We start from the raw sequence: 26,249 nt of genomic DNA on the forward strand, positions 1-26,249 counted from the left end.
ACGTCTTTCTCCAGGCTCCCGTTATGTGGCTTGGCTGCCGGCTGCCTCATTCCCATCAGTGCACAAAGCCTGGGAGAGAAAGAAACCTCCGTGACTGTAAGTGATTCCCCAGTCCCCTGGCCTCTGCCACCTGTCACGGAGCCTGCTGACGCACCTCCACTGTCCCTTGGCAGCACTCCACACAGCCCCCTGTCCCACATTTCTTAAGAGGCACTAACTGCATGCGCCTCACTGACCACAAGACAGCACTGGGAGCTGGGTGGAGTGGGGGTGGGGGTGGGGGTGGGGTTAGTGTTTCCATCCAATAATGCTTCCTGGGCCAGAGAGCCTAAAACAACACAAAGCAAACTCCATCTTTCCATAAGGAATTTCGGCATGGAGCTGTTTGCTGCTGTTGCGACTACAGCATGATTTCCTGGAACATGATGTCGTCATGAGATTTCCCATGCGTCTTCTCCCACGGCAGACCTAGAGTTCCCAGTGCACTCATTTAAAATTCTAAAAAAAACATATGAGGATGCCAAGATAAATTAAGTCCTGGCACTGATATCTATGGAGAGAGAAGCATTTTACAAATTTTAACGCTCTATCTCCTCCTTTCCTTTGCCTTTCTCCTTCCTCCTCCTGCTTCCTCGTCCTACTTTGCCTTAGCCAAAATCGGTCCCCCACCCCATTTTATAGTCATTGAACTTGCACTGTGAATTTCCACTGACACACTAAGCTAGGTACTGTGAAAAACACAAAAATGTGTGTTGAGGTGAAAAGCATTTGGCACATGGATCCAGCCACTTCCTTCCCTAAGACCAACCTGCTTCATCTTGTTCATTGTTTCCTCAACAATCTTGAGCACACTGTTCTTAGCAATGGTGAGTAAAGCCTGCTCCTTTGCCCTGCAGTCTCCTGGGGGAGGAAGATACTTGGAAAACTAATGAGAGCCTGGAAAAATACTTGCTACAAAGTGGTCTATACAACATGCTGAGATCATTGCCTCTAGTTTTTTGAATCACAAAGCACTTTCACTGGGTTAGTGCATAGTGTAATGTAATTTTCACAGTGGCCCTGTAAAGGAGGCATGGGAAAAATGTTGTCAGTGTTTTGATCTATTTGTCCCTCCTGGGCTGGGAGCTCCTTGAGGGAGGGTCCTTGTTATAGTCAGTGAATGTCATAGTTGAAGGAACTATGGAAGAAGAACATCCAGTCTGGCACTTTCCTTATACCACGGAGGAGACTGAGGTAGGAAGGCATCATGAGATGGTAACAAAAGCAGGAAATTCTACTTGGCCCCCTGGTTCCTGTCCCAGCTCTCAGCCATATGCTACACACATTATTTCACATATGACCTCCTTATGCTTTGATGTTCTCTTCTGTGAAATAAAATCAACACTATTTTCTCTGCCCATGTTATTGTGCTTTATAAATATTAAATGAGGTTAAGGATGTGAAAACACTTTGTGAAACATTAAACACTATTACAAATATGATAGCTCTTTGTTTCTAACTCCCTTAAAGCCTGTCTAATCCTGTCATACTTCATTGAAAATGTGCTTGTGTGTAAGCCCTTTGGAGGCAGGAGACAAGTTGTATTGATATTTGTATCACCAGCACTGAGTACAGTGGCTGCTAAAATGTTGTTTTAAACATATTTTTTAGATAACAGTAAACACCGCTTGCCCAAAGGTAGTTCTGAATGTCTCCAGAGCTCTTTCAGGGATAACTCAGGAAGATGCCCTCTGAGGAATTTCTCTTCTACCTCCATTTCACTTCCTATGATCTGACTACATCAGGGCAAGATAGTCATGGTGTCTCCACTATAGCAGAAAGATCACCCGTATTTCTCACTGTACCCTTAAGGCAGTTGAGAATGATGGCTTGCTGCTTAGACCTCACTCTCAAGAGGGCATGTCTCATTTTCCTTTCATAAACTCCATTCCAGTTATTCTGAGGGTTGGCCAAAGACCTTAGGCTGATGCCTTGTAGACAGTGCTGCTGGGATAGATGGACAGTCATGGGAGTGGGGCTCTGGGGTCTTCAAGATGCAACGGAGCCATGGGATGTCTCGGCCACAGGTTACAGTTCCACTGTTGGGCACACATCCTGACACAGATTCTGCTTGCAATTCCAGCTGCTCATATGAACCACTCCCTGGAAATGATGTTCTCACCCTTATCAGCTATTTGATTAATTCAAGGCTGTTTGTCTATGAAACACCTGGTCTATCTTGTGCTTTAAATACTGACATGTGAGTTGTTTTCGGAGGTGGGGGTTGAAGCCAGGAGAATGAATGCCTTCAGGGAAGGTGTGTGTGACTAGGCTGGAGTGTTAGAGGAAACTCACTGTTGGTAAGTGAGGCAAGGAAGAGGAACCAGAAAAGGGAGAGAGAGAATGTGAGAGAAGGAGAGTGAAGGAGTGACATTGGGAAAGTGACGTGTCATAGAAGCAGAGAGAGAGAGAGAGAGAGAGAGAGAGGTGAAGTAATAGTGTCATATCCAGTAGAATCATCAAAAGGAACTCTGATGAAAGACCACTAGATGTGGCAATAAAGAGCTCATTAGTAAAATGTAGGAGAAAATGTTCAGCTGTGTGGTGAGTCAAAAGGAGCAAGAGAGGGAGGATGTCACTGCCCAGGAAAGTGACGCCGTGGTGGCAGTTCACATATTCAAGGATTTGGATAGGAAAGAATTGTTAACCTGTAGTGAGAAGAGATATCAGGATCAAATGAAGATCTTGTCAATTTGGGCAAATCTCAGCACACCTGGTATTAAGGATGGAGTCAGAAAGAAGGGTGAAATAATAAATATACATATCTACCCCCAATTCCTGGTATGGAGCTCCTAAAATCCTTGTGATTTCCTATGTGATAAGAACATGAGGAGCAGCTTTTGTTCTAACATTTCGTCTTTGCCTGGTTTCTGACACAGAGCTCCTAAATCCCTTGGAATTTTCCAAAATCCCTTGGAATGTCTTTTGTTCTAATGAAGTGACTCTGGGTAGTCTCCTAAATAGCTTCAGGATGACGGCTGGTCACCAGAAACACAAAGCCATGTTAGAAGCTTGGACCTTTCTACCTTACCTCCCATCCTGCAAGATGGGGAAAGGGGCTGGAGACTGAGTTAATGATCAATCAGCCTATATCATGAATACTCATAAATATCCCAAAAGTACTAGATTTGGAAACTTCTGACTTGGTGAACACATGCAGGTACTGGGAGGGTGGGGTGCCTGGAAAGGGCATGGAAGCTTTGTGCTCTTTCCTACATACCTTGCCCTCATCTGGATTTCCCCCATCAGAATTCCCTGAATTCTGTGATCCATATAGAAAATTAACTAGTGAACCCATGTAGGGGGTTGTGGGAATCCCAATTTACAGAAGTACAGGTAACAGCCTAGAATTTGTGATTGGCATATAAAGTGGGGGCAGTCTTGTGGGATTAAGCCCTCAATTTATGGGATCTGAGGCTAACTCCAGCTGGATAATGCCAGAACTGAATTGTAGGGTACCCAGCTGGTGTTGCAGAGAATTACTTGATGTGTGGAAAACCCACACATCTTGTGTTGGAAATATTGGTGTGTGGGTAAAGGAATCAGAGAAGTGGCTTCCCTAGACACAGGGGAAGGTTTCAAAGGAGAAGATGACTGGAGGTCATTATTTACAGGAGAGGATGGGCTTCATATGATGGAGGTCAGAAAACTTTTCCTCCTAGCCTAAAGCTGTAAAATGAGGGTGCAGATAAAGACCAGTGAAGTTACATTACCAAAAGCCAACTCCTTCAAAAGACCACAGAAAAACCTGCTATTCAAGCAAAAATAAGGGAAGGATATTTATAGGGTTTGTGGGTCTGGGTTCAAGTGATTCAATGTGGGTCTTTTAAAGAGAGATCTGACTGGGACTGAGCAAAATTCATGACACGATAGTTAATACTGGTGAACCCAGCAAGGTGAAGGTCAAGTCTTGAATAAACAAACAGTTGTTTGATAAGTGAACCATTTGCCAAGGTAAACAATCTATTGTCCTGAGAAGAGAGCTGTTTGCCCAGATGAGCAAACTATTTGCCCAGACAAAAGCAAGCAGGGTTATTTATCGTTTTATAGCTTTCACTTCCTAGACAAGAAATTCCTAGAGAGACTAATTGTCATGTTGGCATGACATGAAGTGTGAGCGTAAACCAGAAACACTGTGGCAGTGGTTTCAAACTTGGCTGAACATTGAAATCATCTGAAGATCTTCAAGAAAGTACTGATGTCTGATTCCCACCCCCAAAATTCTGATTTAGTTGGGGTGGAACCTGAGCATGAAGCCTTTTAAATGTCCTCACCCCCAGGTGATCCAAAATCAAGATTTGGGAACTACTTTGCTAGAATTACAGGAGAAAGTAGGGATGAAATCACCACTTGGGTGATGCTTTGAGGATATAAAAAGAGAATATTGGTAAGCTACAGCATATGGCAGGTTGAAATCAGAAAGCAGTATTCTAGAATAGGCCTGGTCTGTAGCTTCTACCATAGAAGGCAACAGCAGCCCCAGTGTGGCAGCCTCCATGGGAGGCCAGACAGAGGACACTGAGGCACTAAGCAAGTTCTCTGTGGTGATCAGAGTGGGGAGTGTGAACTTGAGTGAGGGGGGAAGAGCAGACAGCTGAGAGACGTTATCAGAGAGAGAGAAGCCTGCTATGGACTTTTCAGAAGTCGGGGATCTCTCAAGGGGTTTTGGAAGGAGGAGGCCCAGAACATGAGGGTGCTGCTTCTCCATTATGTGAAATGAAGGTGGGGGTCTGAGGCCTCATGGGAGAGAAGGAGAAAGACATGTAGTGATGGATGATGATGGGGTGGCCTGCATGGGGAAAAGAAAGAACACTGAAGACGTGGCAGTGCCTGTGAGCAGACAGGAGGCCACAACATCATTGATTAGAAGAGGACAATGTAGACAGAAGACATGGAGTTCAAAAGATGAAATAGCAAGGAAGATAGTTGTGTTTTGACAGCCTAGAAATGGCTGTGGGAAGTAAGGGAATCCTGCCCAAGCCCCTTCACCACTAAGAACAGGTCTGGGAGGAGGTGAGGACTACCCAGGAAAGGGCACCAGGAGACTGAGAGACAGGTTAACCACTGGGCCAGGAGAGGCCAAGAGGGAGGGAAGGGATGAGCTGTCAGTGAGAATTAAGGTGGGCTTGTCTCTAAAGAACAGGAGTTTCGCAGAGCACAAGACACATGGGAGGTGGTGGGAAGGACAGGGTGGTGGGGAGGCATTCTTGAAATCGGGAGGGGAACCACAGGAGACAGTGAGGTGGAAGCAGAGAATCAGGATGCCAGGTGAGGAGGGGAAGGAGCAGGCACAGGACAGCACTGGGCTGACTGACAACTGCCTTTACTTCAGGCCAGGAGGTCAATGAATTCAGAAAAGACGGAGGCATCCACCAGGATATTTTTTCTGGATGTTTTTTCATCTCTTAAAAAGTTATTTAATTTTTGAATGGTTTTAATACCAAGAAAGGTATTAAAAGGCATACCTTTTAGTCCAGCCCCTACCTTTCTAATAGTTACCTTTCCAACAAATAACCAATATTTTTAGTTCCTTATGCAGCCTTCACAGAATAAAGGTTGTGCATACATACATAAGCATACATGAGTACACATTCCCCCTTCTATTTACACACGAATGGCATATTATTGGGGCACCTACTCTTGCACAACTCTAGGGGGGTGCCACTTACATAGAATTCAGTGTGAATAGTGTTTCAGAGTTGTCCAACATGGAGGAATCCCACAATATATAGAGTTCTTTTACTTAACAGTGTGTCTTGGATATATTTCCACATCAGTACATAAAACATTTATCCTATACACACACACACACACACACACACACACACACACACACACATATATATATATCACCACTACTATGTCTTGGTGTGGATGTATCATAATTTCCTAAAAATCCTACAATGGTCATTTTGGCCATTCCCAATTATATGGTTTATAAATAGTGCTGAGCATTTCATTTTACACACTTTTAAGTGCATAAAATGAATTGCTCCAAGTGTAGTTATTGGTCAAAGGCTTTCTGCTAGGAGTACATAGGCAAATGTTTTCTGTAAAGAGCCAGATAGTAAATATTTTAGGTTTTGCAGGCCATATGGTCTCTATCTCAATCTCAATTCTGCAGTTGTAGTGCGAAAGTAGCTATAGACAATATATAAATAAATGAGCATGGCTGTGTTCCAATAAAACTTTATTTATGGACACTGAAATTTGAATTTCACATCATGTTCATGTGTTACGAAATTTATTCTTATGTTGATTCTTGTTTCACCATTTAAAAATGTAAAAATCAGGAGTGCCTTGGTGGCTCAGTTGGTTGAGCGTCTGACTTCTGCTCAGGTTGTGATCTCACAGTTTATGAGTTCGAGCCCAGCAACAGGCTCTGTGCTGCTGGCTCAGAGCCTGGAGCCTGCACTGGATCCTGTTTCTCCCTCTCTCTGCCCCACCCCCGCTTGCGCTCTGTCTCTCTCTGCCTCTCAAAAATGAATAAACGTTAAAAAAATTTTCTTAAATGAAAAATCATTTTTATCTTGTGGACTATCGAAAGACAGACAGCAGCACATGTGGTAACAGCTTTCCAACCTTGTTTACGCAAGAGAAATGTTGATAAGTATTACCAAATTGACCTTCATATACATTATCACTTCATTCTTCTGCTAACAATGTGTAAGTTGCTATTTTCCCTTAAACCTTGCCAACAGAGTGTATTAGTGAGCTTTTGAATTTTTTGTCAAACAAATGGGTGAAAGCAGTATCTCAGAAAAGTTTTAATTTGTGTTTCTCTGAGAATAGAAATATTTTCATGTGTTTCAAAGCCATGTGCTCTTCTGTTAATCATCAGTTTATATCTTTTATTGCAAATAAAATTTCAAATATCAAGTTCCTTGTGAGTAAATACTTTTTTCTTCTTTTAAAAGTAGAAATGGTTTTATTATGTTTTCTAATTATAAAAGTTATTATGATTATGATTACATTTTCCTGGTATAAAAATTAAAGAAAATGTAAAGAAAAGATAAAGTATTCCTCATAATCTCCTCAGAAATACCTATGTTTTTTACTTTTTTTAGGACATTTTTCAGACATTTGTATATAGGCATGTTTTTAGAAAAGGTGACTCATTCAACAAATATTTATGTGTTATGACTATTACAAGGGTCATGCTACATATACCATTTTGTAACTTGCTTTTTTTAGTTAACAATGGATCACGGAAATTTTATTCTTGGCCTGTCAGTGCAGACAGTTGAGTCAACAAAGTACAAAATATGTTTCAACAAGCAATAATTCCATTTATCTCATCCTCTCTGGACCATTGTGTCTGCCTGTTCTGATAGAGATGCCAATTGAACCAATGACATGGATTGACAGAGTAGGGTTACAAAAAGAGAAAGAACCATTCATTCATCAAGTATTTATTGAGTACCTACTGTGTACCACACTAAATGTTGGGAATATAACAGGCAACAGATTGGGAAAGTTTCACAGTTCAGTGAAGGAGATAGATATTGTAGGCAAGAGGTCCCCATAGTGGGATATGTGTTGTGAAGAAATAAAACCAAGTGATGTAACAGAGATCAATGAGGGAACTGCTTTCAATTGTGTAAACAGAGAATGCCCACTAAGGAGGAGACAAATGAATTGAGGTCTGATGGACAGGAGGAGCCACCCAGGTATAGATCTGAGAAAGAGAATTCCAGGCCAAGGAATGGTACATCTAATGAACTTGATTGGGTCTAGGAACAGAAAGAGGCTACTGAGATGAGCAGAGTCAGAGAATGGTACAACTAGGCTGAAGTGATAGACAATGTCAGTCCATGAAAGCCTTGGCAGGCCATGGCAGGGAGTTTGACCTTTATTTAGAAAGCAATGGGAAGTCATTGGGAGATTGATGTGATTTTATATACATTTTTTAATGTTTATTTTTGAGAGAGAGAGAGAGAGAGAATGAGCAGGGGAGGGGCAGAGAGAGAATGGGACAGAGGATCCAAAGTGGGCTCTGCACTGACAGCAGCGAGCCCAACATGGAGCTCACCAACTGTGAGGTCATGACCTGAGCCAAAGTCAGACGCTCAACTGACTGAGCCACCCAGGCACTCCAGATCTACATTTTAGAGTTTGGGGCTGCTGGGAAAAAAATACAGGATACTCAGTTAAATTTGAATTTCAGATAAACAGCAAATAATTTTTTAGTATGAAAAGTAATATTTAATAATATTTTATATAGCTAAAAAATTACTCACTGTTGATCTGAAATTCAAATTTAACTGGGTGTCCTGCATTTTTATTTGTTAATTCTAGCAACCCTATTCTGGCTGTTGTGCAGACTTTTGTGGGAGGTTGGGGGGTAGAGGCAGAGCAATCCTTAAGAGGCTTTTTGAGAAGTCCAAGGGGGCAGGGGTCTAGAATTGGAGGAAAGTGGATGGATACAGAATCTATTTTGGAAGTAGAGCCCAAAGGACTTACAGATTGCTGCCAGGTAGGAAGGAAGGAGAGAGATCAAGGATGACTCCCATGTTTTCAGTACCTGGGTGGATAATTGCAAAGTGATTGTGATCTTCTCATTTGTTTGTTTGTTCCACAAAGTCTGCAGATGTGTGACTATTTAATAAATAATAGTAAAACAAAATAAGAAGCAAAGTGGTTTAAGACAAGAGTAAAAAAGCTCTTTGCTATAGAGAACCAACAGGCCTCCAATCCCACCTCCTAGAATCAACTGAGATTAGTATACTTAAAGCCAGTTTATTTATTCTCTTTGTTTCTTTGAAAGACAAATTTAACATTTTTACTTGGATTAAGGAAAAACAAGGGAATATAAAATGTTATTAAATAATTAGAATAAGCACTAATTATATTTTGGTTCTTTCCTGTGGACAGTTTCCCATTATACAGCAAGGAGTAAATGATACTGGAGAGAAAGTGGGGGAGGGTGGAAGTTGAAAGAACCAAGACAGGGTAGGAGAGATGCTAAAAGGAACAAGAAGACAGAGAAAAGGTGAGAAATTTGATGGGTTTGGCTTCTACACTGCCTACTGGAATATTTTCTTTTTCAATTGGTTAATTCTGAGGTATCTAAGGCACTGGTTTATATTGTAAACAATCACAGTTTACTAGTCTGAGGAATGGGGTGAGAAGAGATATTTATGGAGCCCTTAACTAGATAACAAGTCCTTTACATACGTTTTCCTGATTTTCATGACAACCTGTGTTGTAGATATGTTTATCTCTGTTTTACAAAATTTCATAACTTACCCAAGGACACAGAGTAAATGGTTATCAGACTTGGGTTTGAACAACAGGTATGTCATCTGCCTGAATTCCAGGCAGGTAGTTTTTCCTTTATATCATCTTCCTTCAGATGATTTAAAGAGTTTGAATACTATTTATAATAAATTTCTTTGTTGGCTCTTTTCTCCTTCACAGATTCTCTGAGTTCCAGAGATAGTCATTCTTTTTTATATATTCTGCTCTACTAAATATAAATAAAGATGTTGGAAGCAGCAGAGAAATAGATGTTTTAGAATGGCTTTTGTTTTAGGAACAAAAATCTGCCCATAGATTGTGGCTGTTGCTAAGTGGGAGTAGCTGGTTCATTTTTAGAGAGAAATACCTCTTTTTTTAAAGTAAGGCTTTAAAGGAATTTTTGGTTGTCTAAGATAAGGCCCAGACTAATTTGAGAAATGGGGAAAGTGGTTAGAAAAGGAGGTGAACTTCCTCTTAATAAAGAAAAAAGGAGTCTCCCTTAACGGAGAGTTGTGGGGGTAGGTTTCTGGAGAAGAGAAGTGTTTATTTTTATAAGTTTGCCTTAATTAGATTTTCATTTTCCTCTGCAGAGTCTGGGACCTGGGGATTTGGATATGAGTGAAACAATGGGTTCCAGCAATCAGCCAGAATCCAAGGAGGAAAGGGAGAGAAAGGACTCACTGTGAAACAGAATCACTGAAGGGGACCATGATATCCAAGAACTTTCTGTTGTCCTTTGTGCTTCATAATTCACTTTGCTATCTTCATCTTTCGGAAACCGATTGACCACCACAAAGGAGGAACCGAATACTTGGAGTAAAGCCAGGAGAGAGAAGCAGAAGCCTTCAGAAGCTGTTACTAGGTAGTAAGAAATCACTCTCTGGAGTCCCAGAGAGCAGATATTCTGGAAAAGAATGGATTTCCTGCTATTGTGCAGGATGAAGACTTGAGTAATTTTGTCTGGTTATTAAAGGAAGCCTGGAAGATGGGGGGTCAGATTATCGTATGTCCGGGAAAATTCTCATGGCACTGTGTGTCTAAGGCAGGAAATTAGATACAAGATGAAATCCAAGAAGGTACTGTGGTTGGGTTTCTCCCACAGAAAGAGGAGAAAAATCCCTGTATCCCTACTTATGCAAACAATATGCAAATTGGGGTGATTACATATTTGCTTAGAAAATTTCCGTTACCTCATTTTGGCTTTAAGGGGAGTGGGGACACCAAAAGGGAATGTTTGTCAACAGTCCAGAGTTGTTAGATTTCTTGCAGGGGAAACAAAGGGTAAATTTCATATCAAACAAATGTCAGGGTTTTAAGCAAGTTTTCCAAATGCCTCAATGTCTCCCCAAAACATACCAAAGAATAATTATGAAATATGATCCATTGACAAAATGAGGCACAAGTGGAAAATTCTTTTCTCCCCTATTCATTTTACTGTAAGGGACTTTTTCTCCTTTTTCTTGGCTCAACAATGTGAAGGAAAGGCTTGGATTTTTTCCTCCAGATGAGTTCTGCAATCATTTCTAGCTGTTTCTCTAAAGCTGGATTTGAATCTGTTGCTTTGGAGTGATGTAGAACGCCTGTCTAATGTGGCGACATATGAGGCTGAGAGCATCCAACAAATGGACCAGCTGCATATGTGTGACACCTCCAATGGTGTCCAGGCAGCACAGCTGAGACCACCTGGGATGGCTGTCAGCAACAAAAGGTGGGTGTCACTGCCCTAGGGGGCTGGTTGGGAGCCAGAGAACCACTGTCTCTCCAAGGACAATCTAAAATTGGGTCAAATCTGAGTTGGGTCGAATTAAAAATCTTTTCTGAACATTAGCTGACCTGATTAGGAATTAGGCGTCTCTCCTTCTTTTAGCCAAAGATGGTATAATAAGTATCCTAACAACAGGGATATTTTACCTTCTACATTATGACTGTCTCATTCTGCTGCCCACAGTTCTCCCAATAACTACCAGAAAAGGGTCAGAGTCAGAACAAACTTAGCCATTGGACTTCAGTTTCAGTGCATGATGGTAATGAGGTGACAATCCCAAGACCTAGATTAACTAAAGCGAGTTGACCAGATTTTTCTGAGTGTTTCCCTATTTCTGTTAAAGGTGTTAACATTGCACTAGCAGCTGGCTTCAAGACCCTGTGTTTTCCTTCTCTCTCCTCTTTTCCATCTCTCACCCTCTCTCCCTCTCTCTCTCTCTCTCTCTCTCTCTCTCTCTCTCTCTCAGACGCTGGCCCTGGCTCTGGCTCTGGCTTTCTCTGTTTCTTCTCTTTCTCTCTTCCTCTCGTCTCTCTGTTCTCCCTAATCTCTCACTCATTTCCTTCCTTACTTCGCTGATTGCTATTTCCTTTTCAACATCTATCAACCTTTCTTCCCTGCTTCACTCCTAGCCCTGCAGCCACCCCAGGCAAAGAGCTGTGAGTTGTACTCCTGAAGACTGTCAAATCTTCCCTCTACTTCCACCCCACAGCCCATGTTCTAGGTCCGAGGAATCCCTTACTCTTCCTGTGGACAACGTTGGTCTTGGCTTCCGGTCTTTTCTCAAAATATTTTATTTTACACGCTGCTACCAAATTATTTTCCCTATAACAAAATTGTAATATTGCCCTGCTCCAAAACTTTCAAAGATTCCCCTTTTCCTATGAAGCAAAGACCAAAGTTCTAAGCCTGCTATATTGCACATCTAACATAGTCTGGTTCTGCCCATTTTTTGCAGCCCTACCTCTCTCTGTCTTCTTTCAGGCATACACTGCTTCTGCCAAAACGTGTGGCCTGGGACCTGTCCTGAAGCTGTTTTCTTCTGTCTGAAGTTCTGCGCACGCGCGCACACACACCCCTCCCAGAGCCCCGCCCAATTCCTCTATCTTTATACATCCTAAACCAGCAGGCCCACCTCAAGCCTGACCAGGCCTTCCCCGATATCCCTAGCTAATCTTCTGAGCCCATATACAACTTATTCACATAATGAGGTCACTCTAACAGTCTGTCCCACATGCTTACTTACATGGACCTCAGCTTCCTTTTTAAGTTCTATCCTACCAAGGTTTCCAGAAGTTCCCAGAGTGCCTCATACAGACCCAGTGAACAAGGACACTTCTTCCAGTCTGTCCCATTGCTCTGCCATCTTCCCCTAAGCACCTTCTGGTTATTGCTGCTCCTGCCACAGCGAAGCTGCTGGAGCCCTTACTATGTCAAAGTCATACAGTGTTCTGTGGCAAGTTGTAGAAAGAACATGTAACTTTTCCTTATTGAGCGGTTGGAATCCACTCAATTAGTGAAGTCCCTAAGGAATTCTGTTGATGCCCTGTCTTCGAGGTACTGTGAAACAGTTCTGCTTTTAAAAAATTCTTGATGTCACCATTCTCTCATCATTATATCTAATGTAACACTGAGTTATAATTATTCTACTGTTAGGATATCTTTCAAATCTACCCATGTTTCTCCATCTGCACTACCACTCCCTTGTGCAAGCCGCCTCTCACCCAAGCCACTGCATCCATTCGTATTCAATTCCAATCCTTTCTCCGTATAGCATAGACATAGTCTTATAATGTCAATCAAATCATTTTACTCCCCAGCTCGAAGCCCTTCAACAGAGGTCATTCGTCTGTGGGTAAACATGTAAGATTAGTAACAAGATTTAGAGGGCCTGTAATGGCCTGGCCTCCTCATGTTTCTCCAGCCTCATCTTTTACCCCAGTCTCCTTCCCTCCAGTATGCACTCATATCAAGCTCTTTTCATTTTCTCATGGCTACCAGGCCCTTTTTCTCTTGGGGTGTGTTGTCCAGGCTATTCCTGTGGACTGAAATGTTCTTCTCCCAGCTTCTCCTGGGGAAATACCATTCTTTACGTCTCAAGTCAAAGGTCACTTTGTCCAAGAGGCCTATCCTCGTCTGCCTCTTTGAAATTTAGTAACTTGTATTTTTTCTCCAAAGAATTTATCACAATCTGTACCCATGTATTTATGTGATTATTTGTTTAAGTCTATCTCCCTACTCCACTGGGGGAGGAATGTGTATGTTATTCTATACAATATCCTCAGTACCTAGCACAGTGGCTGAGACTCAAAAAACACTAACTGAATGAGTGACTGGAAGAAAAGAGGGAAGAAGGAAGGAGTAAACTATTACAATTTTATAAGAAAATTAAATTTTACTGTGAGTCTGAAATACTCTAGCCTCAACCCTATTTTCCCCATTGAAATAGTTGTACACCAAACACAGCTCTTGCTGTGTGGACATCCAGTCTCTTCCTTCTGATCTCTGTGTCCAGCACAGTTTGCCTTCCTTTTTTCTAGCAATGGATACTCAGATTGCCTCCAAATTTTCCATCAAAATGAACATTCGCCAGTGTTTAAAATGCTACTTTTAAAATCCCTCAGTATGTTTTTAATAAACTTGAATTAGAGTGAGTCATAAACTACCAGAGAGCTTTGAAGGATACCTTTCATAATGACTTAAGTACCTAAATTCAGTATTTCCTGCAATCCTCCAAACATTTTCAGGCCTTTAAGAAAAATGAAAGCATTAAAAAAAAAAAAAAAAAAAAAAGATATATTATCTCCAATAGTGGGTGACAAAAGAAATCAATTACGTATGCATGCAAAGTTAGAATATTGACCAACTGAAGAAAAAGCATAACCAAGATGGCCCCTTGTCATTGGATAACCTTCTCTCAAAGAGAAATAAAAGAGACAGTGCAGGCAGTCACACCAAACATTTACCTAATTTCTAAAGCCAGAAACCTAGGGCTTATCCTTGATTCATGCATAATATTATTCTTTCATCATCTGGGGCAAAACCTAGTCATTTAACATTTCTGTCTTGACGTTATTACTACTTTATTCATATAACCTCTGAACTATGACGACTGGCAGGCTCAAAGTGAAAACAACCATAAAATTATCAGAGAATTTTGGCTTTCTGCCAATTCTACAGATATGCGAACATTTCACAAGAGCTGTTTCCAGATTTCACTCAATGCACCCCTCACTTTGCCCATATCCTCTCTCAATCCCTTCTAGCTCATTCCCACACAGGAGCTGGCATAATCATTTTAAAACTTGAATTTTGTTCTGTTGCATTACTGCTTAAGAAGCTCTTGATGGCCCCTTGCCTGAAATCTGTAACCTGCTCACAAGGGCTGGCCCAGCCTGCTGTCCCATCTGCCTTCTACTCTGCTCCTCCATTCATCTCTGCTCTCCCATGGCACACCAGATTCCCAGTTCCTCAAAAGCACCAGAGCCCACGTACTCCCTGCTCCCTCTGCCCGGAAGGTTCTTCTCAATTTCTCATCCCTAACACCCCCACTCCCAGCCTTCTGATCTCAGAGCAAGCATCAGTTCCCCAGGAAAAGACTTCCCTGACCTCCTATTTACTGTGTGCATAGACCCTCATTCATCTCCTTTTGGAGCACATAAAATAATTGTAAATTATAGACAGCTCTGCAAGGCTCTTCAGTCTTTGGTCATCCTTGCTAGACTAGAGGATCCAAGTTCAAGGGGCATGGCTAATGTTACTCACCACTGTGCTCATGGCCCCCAGTAGAAACCAGCACAGAATCAGTACTCAGAAAGCATTTTAAATAGATAAATAAATGAATAATTAGACAACTCTTTTTTTAAATTAAAATGTTCTATTTACTGTGACCAAAGCCCAATTCCCGCTGAAAAAAAATTGATGAATTATTTGTAATTATCCTCTGAGCTTTATGTTTTTTATTGGTTGGGTTCTCTTCTTCTTTACACACAGGTATGGATTTGTATTATTGTTATTGGATGTGTAGTGTGGAGTGAAGCTAGTCAGGGATTGTTGATAACAACCAAGCTGGAGGACCAGGCAAGAGACTATTTTCTTGGTGATACCCATTGAAGAACAGTAGGTATTAGAGGGAAAATGAGAATTTCAGTCACTGCTAAGGTTCATCTGAGTAAGTCTATCATCCAAAAGGCAGAAAACTAGGATTGGATTGAGATTTCAGTGTACAACCATGTGGGTTGCTGTCTAGTTTATGAACACTGGGAACAACCCAACAGACATAGGTGGATCTGAAGTGGTCTTGCCTGCCTAACACAACTCTGCACCTCTATCCAGATTTGATTGATCCACCATTAGGTCTGAGATGGTCAAATTCTCTCTTCCAAAAATTTGAAACCAGGAATAGAAAAGCAAGGAGATTGGGAATTAGTGATTTTAACTTCACATATTAGCAGTGGACTCGAACCATATCTGTTCATGATTGTTCAACCCTTGATTCTAGGAGATGTCTCTAACTTTCTGATAAATTTCCCCTTCTTTTTTGCATCCAGTAAAAGCTGGTTTTTGTTATTAGCAACTCAAAGAGCCCCATAACTACAAATATAGAGAAGATACCTCTGTGCAGGTGGTAGGTGAAACTACAAGTATGGCGAGATCATTTTACAAATTGTAGGAGAGAGAATAAGAGGGAGAGAGAGACAGTGAGTGTGAGAGAAATAGGGAGAAAATGTGAGTAAGAAAGAGAGGAGGTACAAGGGCAACACGAGAGTGAAAGCCAAATGCAGAAAGTGTGAAAAGCCAGTGAGAGAGAGAGAGAGAGAGAGAGAGAGAGAGAGAGAGAGAGAGAGACATGGGTGGGGGAAGGAGACTAGATTAGAATAAGAGAAAAGTACTGGCATTTGGGGATGTGTAGCAAGGGTGTGGACTGAAAAGTGAAGTTCTGCTGGGACTAAAGTCACATAAAGGTCAAAATTTGAGAAATGTCAGGCTAAATCAATCAATTAATCAAACAAAAAAAAATCAGCTTAAAAATGGAGGGAAAAATCAGCCTGCAATTATTCTGACAGCTATCAGTCATATTCAAAGAACTATGAATAGGGAAATATCAGATGTGCTTCCTGAGGGGGTTGGGATTTATTTTTTTCTTTGAATATTTATTCATTTTGGGGGAGAGCACAAGCAGGGGAAAGGCAGACAGAAAAAAACAGAGGATTTGAAGCGGGCTCTGTGCTGACAGGCTGACATTAGCGAGCCTGATATGGGGCTCAAACTCATGAACTGCAAGATCATGACCTGAGCTGAAGTTGGACGCTCAATGACTGAGCCACCCAGGCACCCCGGGACTTATTTTTTTCTGGTGGGGTTTAATTCTTTCCCCCACTTTGGCTCAACCTAGCTTATCATACAACTTGCCCAGAAATAGGGAGGAGAAAAAGACACATGTGAGGAGGAATCACCTTTAACACCACAGATCAGAGTACATTTGTTTGAAGATGAGGATGACAGAGGGAAGCTTCATAAAGCCTAAGAAGCCCAGTGTAGGCACATAAGTGCATGTTTGCTTGTTTTCAGAGAGAGATGACGTCGAATGCAGCAATTTCTTCACTGAAAAAAACTACTGGATTTACAGAAAGAGATAGCTTTGGACACATTTATAATATAGATTTACTGAGACACTTCTGCCCTTCCAAACCAAATTAAATATTTGTAGCAGTTCTAAGCAGAGAAAAAGGTTTTTTTTGTTTTCTTAATCATCATATAGAATTTCATGGGAAGTGCCTAAAACAACCTCTTGCTCACTTAGGCTGCATAGATCAGCAACCTCTGACCGGTTTGCTACACCGACAGAAATGAGCAGCGCAGAGTTGAGTGCCACAGAGCTTACAGAATGACAGAAGGGGACAGAGTGACAGAGGGGTCTTCTTTCTGCAGGATGCTGCTCACCTGTCTGGCCTCTTCTCAAACCTGCTCTCATCACACGGAGTTCCTGCCACACTGGGGCTCTTCCATCTCCTAGAGCCCTTAGGAAACGTGTCACCTGTTCTCCCTCCTGGAATGTTCTCCCGCCTGGAGTGCTGTGTTTCAGATCTCCCTCCGCTTCTTCCTCAGCTTCCCTTATTACATGTTTTCATAGCAGGGGGGTTCTTTTCCTTCAGAGCATTCCCCTCAGGTTATAATACACATTCACTGGTATGATTGATTTGATTGAGGCTGTCTGTATCTAAAGCACCTAGACTAAAAAGACTCTGTGAGGACAAGGCCTATGTCCTTTTTCACTATTGTATCCCCAGGATCTAACACAGACTGGAACATAGTAGGTGTTCAGTAAATATTTGTGAGTGAATAGATAAAGCTAAATAATAAATGCTGCCACTTTTTAACCTCAATATGCTATTTCTAAAGAGACCAGACAAATATTTCTTTCTTCACGCCTACAAAACATACTCAGGAAGGTGGAATCTTTAACATCGTCACCAACTCTTTCCCTTTCTTCCCGCTACATCTGCTCAGGATCCAAGGGCTGTCAATGTTGCTTCTGTATTATTCCTCAGATCTGCCCCTTCTCCCCCTCTCAGGGTCACTGTCCCAGTAACACCATCACGTGGATGACTGCAAATCCTATTCACTACTTGTCTTGGTTTCCACTTGACTCTCACCTCCACGGGTTGGTCTGCTCAGGTTCAGCCTGAGTTTCCAGTTTGAAATGATGCCCCAATAGTCCCTCCTTCAGCTCCTTCCAACTGCTGACGAAAACAGTGGCTCTCCACCTTGTATGCACTAGAACCACCCATGGAGCTTTGTAGATATACTAGTTCTAATCCAGACACAGATAAAGAATGGCCTACCCAGTTTTTACCCCAACTCATCTCTCTGAAGAAGGACAGGAAGGAACTTCAACTCTGTCCCTCCTGATAGGCCACTGATTCAGAGTCAGCCATAGGCCCACTGGAAAGCACATCAGTGATTCCCTCTCCCACTGGTCTTGCTCTCTGGGTGGCTACTGTTTCCAGTTCATGTCATCATCTGGCAGACATGGAAAACCCCAGAAAACAACAGTGCCAGAAGTAAAGCAGGAGGTATATCTTGGTGTTAGTGAACAGCTTCCTGAGATAAGAGGTCCCCATAAGGAAAGCACTGTGGGTGGAAAGTGGAGAAAAAGTGTGTAAGAGCGTTGCTGGACAATGTTTTTAAAAGTACATTGTGCCCATGTCTTCTGCCCATTTTTAAATTGGATTTTTTTGAGTTTTGGGTGTTGAGTTGTATAGGTTCTTTATATATTTTTTGATACCAACCCTGTGTTGGATATGTCATTTGCAAACATCTTCCCTCATTCAGTAAGTTGCCTTTTAATTTTATTGATTGTTTCCTTCACCGTGTAGAAGTTTTTTATTTGAATATAGTCCCGATAGTTTATTTTGCATCTAGTTCCCTTCTAGAAAAATTTTGCTACAGCTTATGTTAAGGATTTTACTGCCTGTGCTGTCTTCTAGTATTTTTATGGTTTTGAGTCTCACATTTAGGTCTTCAATCGTTTTGAGTTTATTTTTGTGTATAGTCAGTCAGAAAAAGACAAATGCCAAATGACCTCACTCATATGTGGAATCTAAGAAATGAAACAAATAAGCAAAGGGAAAAAAGAGAGACAAACCAAGAAACAGACTCTTAACTACAGAGAGCAAACTGATGGTTACCAGGGGGAGATGTATGGGAAGATGGGGATTAAGCAGTACACTTGTTGTGATGAGCAGCAGGCATTGTGTGGAATTGTTGAATTACTATATTGTACATCTCAAACTAATATGACACTGTATGTTAACTATACTGGAATTAAAATTTTAAACAGTACTTTGTGCCCAATCACAGTATGAGAGTGCCAGGCAAAGAGAGGTAAAAGATGTTTCCTTGTATAGCAAAACAATGCACAGAGAAAGCCTCTGCAATTAGATTTGGAGATGAGAATGCGTAAAAGTACTATAGAAGGGGATTTATGAAAAGTAATCATCTATCATCCACATTGCCTGAGAGTGGGGCCAATATGATTGGTTTTGCCTTATTTGAGATAAGAGAAAAAAAGAAAGAATGCACCACCAGAAAAATAAAAATTGGGGTCTGACCAAAAACAAAACAAAACAAAACAAAACAAAACAAACAAACAAAAACACACACAAAAAAACCACACAGAAAAAAACAAAACAAAACAAAACAAAAAAAAGCAACTCTGGGAAAAAGGGATAGGGAGCATCATTCTGGACATATAAAAGAAAAACAAGCTTTCAAAAATGATCTCCTGAGGGGCGCCTGGGTGGCTCAGTTGGCTGAGCGTCCGACTTCGGCTCAGGTCATGATCTCGCGGTTTGTGAGTTCCAGTCCCGCGTCAGGCTCTGTGCTGACAGCTCAGAGCCTGGAGCCTACTTGGGATTCTGTGTCTACCCTCTGCTCTCTGCCCCTTCCCCATTCACTCTCTGTCTCTCTCTTAAAAATGAATAAATGTTAAAAAAAAAAAATCGCCTGAAAAATATAAAAGAAAACTTCAGAAAATGATTTTGTAAGATGTAAAATGACTCACATCCATAGCAAAAGAGGGGAAAGCTGTAAGAAAGCTGTTAACTGGCGTAAAGAGACTACAGAATCAGATTAAAAGGGAGATTACAAGTAAGAAAGGATTACAAAAACTGTAAGAATGTGAAAGCAAAATTCAAATCCACATTGATGGCAATAAAGCACAAAATCAACACTGTTGGAAAGTGACAGTGTGGTTGGCAAATTTGAGAATTTCTCACACAAGGCAGAAGAAGTGTGCCAATATCCACGCTTCCTCCCAGAAATTCAGGTTTAATTGACTTAGAATGGGGCCCAAGCATATTTCTTATTGTTATTTTTTTTATTTTGTTTTTAATCCTGATGTTCAGGCCACATCTCAGACCAATTACATCAGAATTTCTGGGGGTGGGACCCAGCCGTCAGTATTTTTCAAGCTTCTCGGGAGATGACAATATGCCGTCAAAGTTGAGAACCACTGATCTAGAGGTTTTGGGGAAAAAAAATTGTAGCCTGAGGATTTCAAGGTAATTTCTCATTCATGAAGACAATAAGAGACATGGTCAGGCATGCAAGTACTTATAAAATACCAATATAACTTCTAGAAGAAATAACTTGAAGGCATCCTTCAACTGACCAAAACATGAAGCCAAAAAAAGGAACTATAAACTAGTTAGTCATGTTATAAAAGATGTGGATCTAGTTTAAAATGTCAGTATTGTTCTTGAAAAGGAATAATATAATTTAAAAGCATAATTAAATACAAAAATAAATCCCCATCTATTAATAATGACTGAAAAGTGGGGTTAGAGTAAAAATGTACATATTATATACATTTATATATACATACATATGTATGTATGTATTTGTGTATATGTATATGAAAAAGATAATATGAGCAAAAACTTATAAAGGCATTCATACCACTTCATATTCAGAATCCTATAGCACCAGTCAATTTTGATTATTGCTAGTTACAGTTATTGCTGCAAGCTTACATAGTCCATTCAAAAGCTACCATTCATTCTGGCAGCTTTCTTCCTCACATCAAATTTGGCCGTATCTCCAAGGCTATGCCATTTAATTGCTCAGGGCCTCTGCAATTAACAGCCCAAGTCTGGACCACCAATGTAACCTTCCACATCGTGGAATCCAAGTACTAGAAGCAGGCTATGGCCCTCTTCAATTCTTGAAGTTGTAAGCATATTGGTGAGCCTTTTCCCATAAAACATAAGGATCAGGGGACTCCTCTTCCTAAGTAAAACGTGGTAGGTCATGGCAGCTTAGAATTCCCATTGGAACAACAAGAAAGAGCCAGACAGACTACAAAAGTTACATTTGTAAGGGTCCCAGAAAATGAGGAAGCAATAAGGGCTACATAAATTACCAGTTGTTTTCTTCTTTGGGGATATTTGACAATTCTGGGCATGGACTGAGAATTAGATTTGGCTGGTAAAGAAGAATTTCTTGAGGAAAGAGAAACCAGAGAGGTTTTTGGCAGTCACATGGGGCTGGTGAGAGAAACTAAACTTGAGAAGTACTAAACACATAGCTGGTTTTCCCCATGGGACAGCTTCTGAGTTCAAAAGCTATGCAAAGGAAGCTGGGAAGTTGGGCTGAAGGCTTCCAAAGAGCATAATACAATCTTCTCTAGTTTTGTGGTGCTAAGGATAAAAAGTATAACTAGAGAAAAAGGTCTTGTCATTCAAACACATAGCCAGGCTCCCCTTAGGACATCTTCCAGATTTTGAGGTTCTGATGGAGCAAAGAGTAGGAGGATAAAGAGCTAAATTCAAAACCTCCAAAATACAGCACTAAATTTCCCAGTCTTTCAGGACTGAAAAGATAGAGATCCTACAGGCTTTAATCAAAAGCCCAGAAGAGCTATGTTTGAGGAATGGGATAAAGACAGAAGTGGACTAAGCCTCACTAAAGATACAACTTAAACCCTACCCATCTCAAAGATAAGCACCCCCAACTATCTGCCTAATGAGGAAAGTGGAAACTCTCCCTAGGGTGAAGCATTATCTGTAGTCTCTGCAGTGTTCTTGTATACCATGCCTGACAAACAAACAAACAAAAATACTACACATTCAGAGAAGCAAGAAAATGTGACTTATAATGATTATCAAGAGAAAAGATAAATAATAGAAGCAGACCTACAGACAATCCATATATTGAAGCTAGCAGACAAGGATTTTAACTGATTGATATATTCTAGGAAATAGAAGAAAAAAGGGGGAAATTAATGAAAAGATAAGTAATATCAACAGAGAATTGAAATCTATGTAAAAGGGTCAAATGGGCATCCTCTATCTGAAACATACAATATCTGAGGCCAAGAAAATATTGGCTGCATTTAACCAGACTCAACAGCAGAGAGGAAGACAAGATTACCAGACTCTAAGGATGGTAAAAAGTATACAAATTCAACCACAGATAGAATCTATAAAAACAAAACCGAGCAGTAAAGACATACGGAGCAAAGTTAAAAGGTCTACCATATTTCACTGGAATACCAAAAGAAGATAAATAAATTGAAGCAGAAACAATATTTGAAGAAATCATGGCCAAAACTTATCCTAAGTTGGTGAGAGATGTTCCACAGATTCAAGAAGCTCAGCAACTTCTAAGCAGGATAAACAAAAAGAAAGACACACGTAGACATATTTTTGTTAAACTTCTAATAATCAAGGATTGAGAGAAAATCTTAAGAGCAGCCAGAGAAAAAACATTAACTTCAAAGAAGCAACAATAAAACTAAAGACTGATTTTTCAACATATATAATGGAAGCCAATGGAGATAATGGAATAACGTCTTCAAAGTGCTAAAATAAAAGAGTGCCATTCTAGAACTCTATACTCATTTAAATATCATTCAAAGGTGAAGGCAAAATAAATAAACTTTTAGAAAAATAAAAATGAGACAAGTTTTCACCAGCAGACCCACACTACTAAACCAATGACAGGAAATAATCATATGAAAGCACGGAACTGAAAGAAGGAATGAAGAGCAGCAGAAAGTATAAATATAAACATAAAATGTTATTGAGTATTTCATGTAACAGTAATAATGTCTTGTGGGATTTATAACACATTTAAACAAAATTATATGATAATAGCACAAAGATTAGGATGGACTGTATTAAATCTCTAGAGAAATCCTAAAATAAAAATACAATAATTTATAACTAACCATCTAATAATGGAGTCAAGAAACAAAGCTTAAAAATATGCCTGATTAACCCCAAAGGAGGAGTAAATGAACAAAGAACATAGGAACAAATAAAAAATAAGTAAGATGGTGGACTTAACTCCAACTATACCCGTTACTCCATTTAATAACAATGAGCCAGGGGCGCCTGGGTGGCTCAGTCGGTTAAGCGTCGGACTTGGGCTCAAGTCATGATCTCGCGGTCCGTGAGTTCGAGCCCTGCGTTGGGCTCTGTGCTGACCGCTCAGAGCCTGGAGCCTGTTTCAGATTCTGTGTCTCCCTCTCTCTCTGCCCCTCCCCCGTTCATGCTCTGTCTCTCTCTGTCTCAAAAATAAATAAACGTTAAAAAAAAATAAATTAAAATAATAACAATGAGCCAAATAGCCAAATTTTTAAAAAATGATGCTAGATTGAATAAAAACCCAAACCCAAACTAAATGCTGTTGACGATAGAATCACTTTAAATATAGAGATATAGAAGTAATAGTAAAAGGATAGTAAAAAATGTATTGTGCAGACACTAACCAGAAGAGAGCCAATGTCAGTATGTTAATAGTAGACATTAACAAAATACACTCTATGCTGGCCTTAAGGGAAGTGTTACATTTTTTCGAAGAATAGAAATACGGAATATATTCTCTGACTACAATGGAATTAGAAAATTCCCCAAATACTTGGAAATTATGTAATATGCTTCTAAATAACTCAAGGATAAAAGAATCAAATAAAATTAGAAAACATTATGAACTGAATGATAATACAAGTGACATATTAAACAGTGATGCCAAGAAGGAAACCTATAGTTCCAAATGCATAGTGCATTTTGTGGGTGGGGTTGGGGGGTCAAGAAAGATTGAAAAAAATAAATAAACCTAATTCCCATTTCAGACCAATGAAATGCAAAGAAAATAGAAGAAAGGAGATATTAGTGAGCAGAAATCAATGAAATAGATAAGAAACACAGAATAGAGAATATAAAGCCAAAATTTGGTTCTTTGAAAATATTAATACAATTGATAAACCCTTAGTAAAATTGATCAAGAAAAAAGGATGGGGTAAACATAAATGACCAAGATCAGGAAGACAAAGGAGATCATCACTGTAGACATTTAATATATAAGGGAATACGATGAGCAACCTTATGTTACTTTATTTTAAAAACTTTGATGAAATGGGTAAAAAATTTTTTTAATTAACAAAATAGACACAAGAAGAAATTTATTTTGTTGAGTCTGATTAAAGTCAGCTTCACTTAATAACAAGAACCTCTTTTCTTTTTCGTTTTTTTCCAGCACTGGCCAGTAAAACTTTCTGCAAGGGTGGAAATGTGTTACATCTGCACTGTCCAGTAAAGCCCCCAGGATGGATACAATGGTTTAGGGAGAGAATTTGGACAGAGAGAAGAGGTTAAGGATAGGCGCTGGTGGAGGAGGAAGAGCTGGCTGTTGAGGAACAGCCAGTAGAGGAGGAAGAGTTCAGATATATGTATAACACAGAAGCCTGGAGAAGAACATGTCTCAAGAAGGAGGAACTGGTCAACCTTACCAAGTTCGGCTGAGAAACCAAGTAAGATGCAGATGGAGAACAGCAGAGCCTGATAAGAGCTTGCTGGGTGGTGTAGTGGAGGTGAAAGCCCATTGAAGTGGGCTAAGGAGAGAGTAAGAGATAAAGAAGCACAGACCATGATGTCAGCCAACTCTTTCAAAGAAATTCTCAGTAAAGGGAAACAGGGAACAGAGCAGTCACTACAGGGTTAATGGGATCATTTTTTTTTAAGATGGGTTATTTTTTAAAGTTATTTTTATGTGCTGGTGAGAAAGATTCAGTAGAGAGGGAGAAGTCAATGATGCACAAAAGGAAAGAGACAAATGTGGGGTTGACATCCTTGAGGTGAGAAGGGACAGACTCCGGAACATATATGCACATCTCTGCAAGTAAGGCTCTTCGTATTAACACAGAACTGGCTCAGTAACTAAACTGCAATTTGCAAAGATGTGAACACAAAGTAACACTGTTCTTCCCCCCACCATCCAGTGATTCTATAGTAGTTCTCTCAAGTTGTACTTCCCTCTTTCTGGATAAAGCCTCCAAAACATCTCATGGCTTTACCAGTTACTCTCAGATAATAACAAAATCCATCCATTGTGTTTAGCACCCAGTATATTACCAATACTCCCCAATTTACTGAATTTTAAGTGTCTCCCATCCACTAGCTCTGGTCTACCCCACACACCAGGAAATTATAAGTGACAGAGGGAGGAGAGGATGTTTCTCCCTTCTTGCCTGCTCACCTCATCTGCCAGTCTGGCCTGCTGGGTTTTCATTCTTCCAAGGTTGGAGCCAGGTAGGAAAAACAGTTAAGAGGAAAAAAGGCCTTATCTGATTGGTGAGTTATAATTTGGCACCAATGCTCTTTTTAGGGTACAGAATTTAAACACCAACACTCTCTCTTCTGAAGCACTTTTATGGATTCTTCAAAGACTTCCCATAGGTAAGAATTTCCTCAAGATAGCAGCTGGACCCCTGCCCTGTGGTTTCTGGCAAGTTACCCCCATCTGTTGGGGGCACCTCCAGGCAGTTCTCTTGGGTAGAGTCCATTACAGAATGACCCAGTTTGGTTCCTTCCATGGGGTCATCTGACCAAGGGGAACATCCTTGAGTCACCAAATTCTAGAAGTACAGCTCATGACAACAAAACTCTCTACTCCATGGCTCTACAGCAACAAGCTAGAGACAGTCTCTCCTCTGCAGATTTTTTAGATGTTCTCTTACATTCCAGGGGACATAATAACAACTTCTCTGTGAGTGTCTCTTACAGATCCCCTTCCTTAGTTGCTTGGAAATGGTAGAAACACTCCCCTTCCCAGCCCTACCTCCCCACTGACAACTCTCTCCAAAAATACCCTCAATCCTAGAATCTCATATCACTTATTCTCACTTGGAGGTAGGCCAAAGACTAATGCCAGCAGAACAGAAGTCACAGTCTCAGTAGACCCTGCATAGGTGGTCCAATACTCTCTTTGGAATGCTGGAATATCTGGTTCTCAGAGGTGAGGCCTCTGCAAAAACTCTGAGAGCAAGAGTCCCATTTTAACAGTTGATAGGGGATACATAAAAAGAAGGAAGAATACATAAAGAGTGAAGTTGTTGTGGCTGGAATTGGCCCAATTTGCATTTCTTTAATATTTCAAAGTTATTTCTTCCAGCACCTCACACACTCTTCTTCCTAACAGTGTTTTTTTATTTTATTTTTTTATGTTTTAATGTTTACTTGTTTTCGAGAGAGAGAGAGAGAGAGAGAGAGAGAGAAAGCATGAGTGAGGGAGGGGCAGAGACAGACAGAGACACAGAAACTGAAGCAGGCTCCAGGCTCCAAGCTGTCAGCACAGAGCCCCACACAGGGCTCAAACCCACAAGCCATGAGATCATGACCTGAGGGGAAGTCAGATACTTAAC

General features: G+C 40.6%; 1 long non-coding RNA gene across 1 annotated transcript; it reads left to right on the forward strand.

The window, feature by feature from the left end:
• On the forward strand, positions 1–24,292 carry LOC109263815 (uncharacterized). Its single transcript, XR_002078406.2, has 3 exons — positions 1–96; positions 9,870–10,987; positions 24,086–24,292. It is a non-coding gene; the product is annotated as an uncharacterized LOC109263815 (long non-coding RNA).
• Positions 24,293–26,249: the final 1,957 nt, after the last annotated feature.

This window comes from Panthera pardus, unplaced genomic scaffold, assembly GCF_024362965.1.
Source record: "Panthera pardus isolate Hobbes unplaced genomic scaffold, ASM2436296v1 HiC_scaffold_8, whole genome shotgun sequence".
NCBI lineage: Eukaryota > Metazoa > Chordata > Mammalia > Carnivora > Felidae > Panthera > Panthera pardus.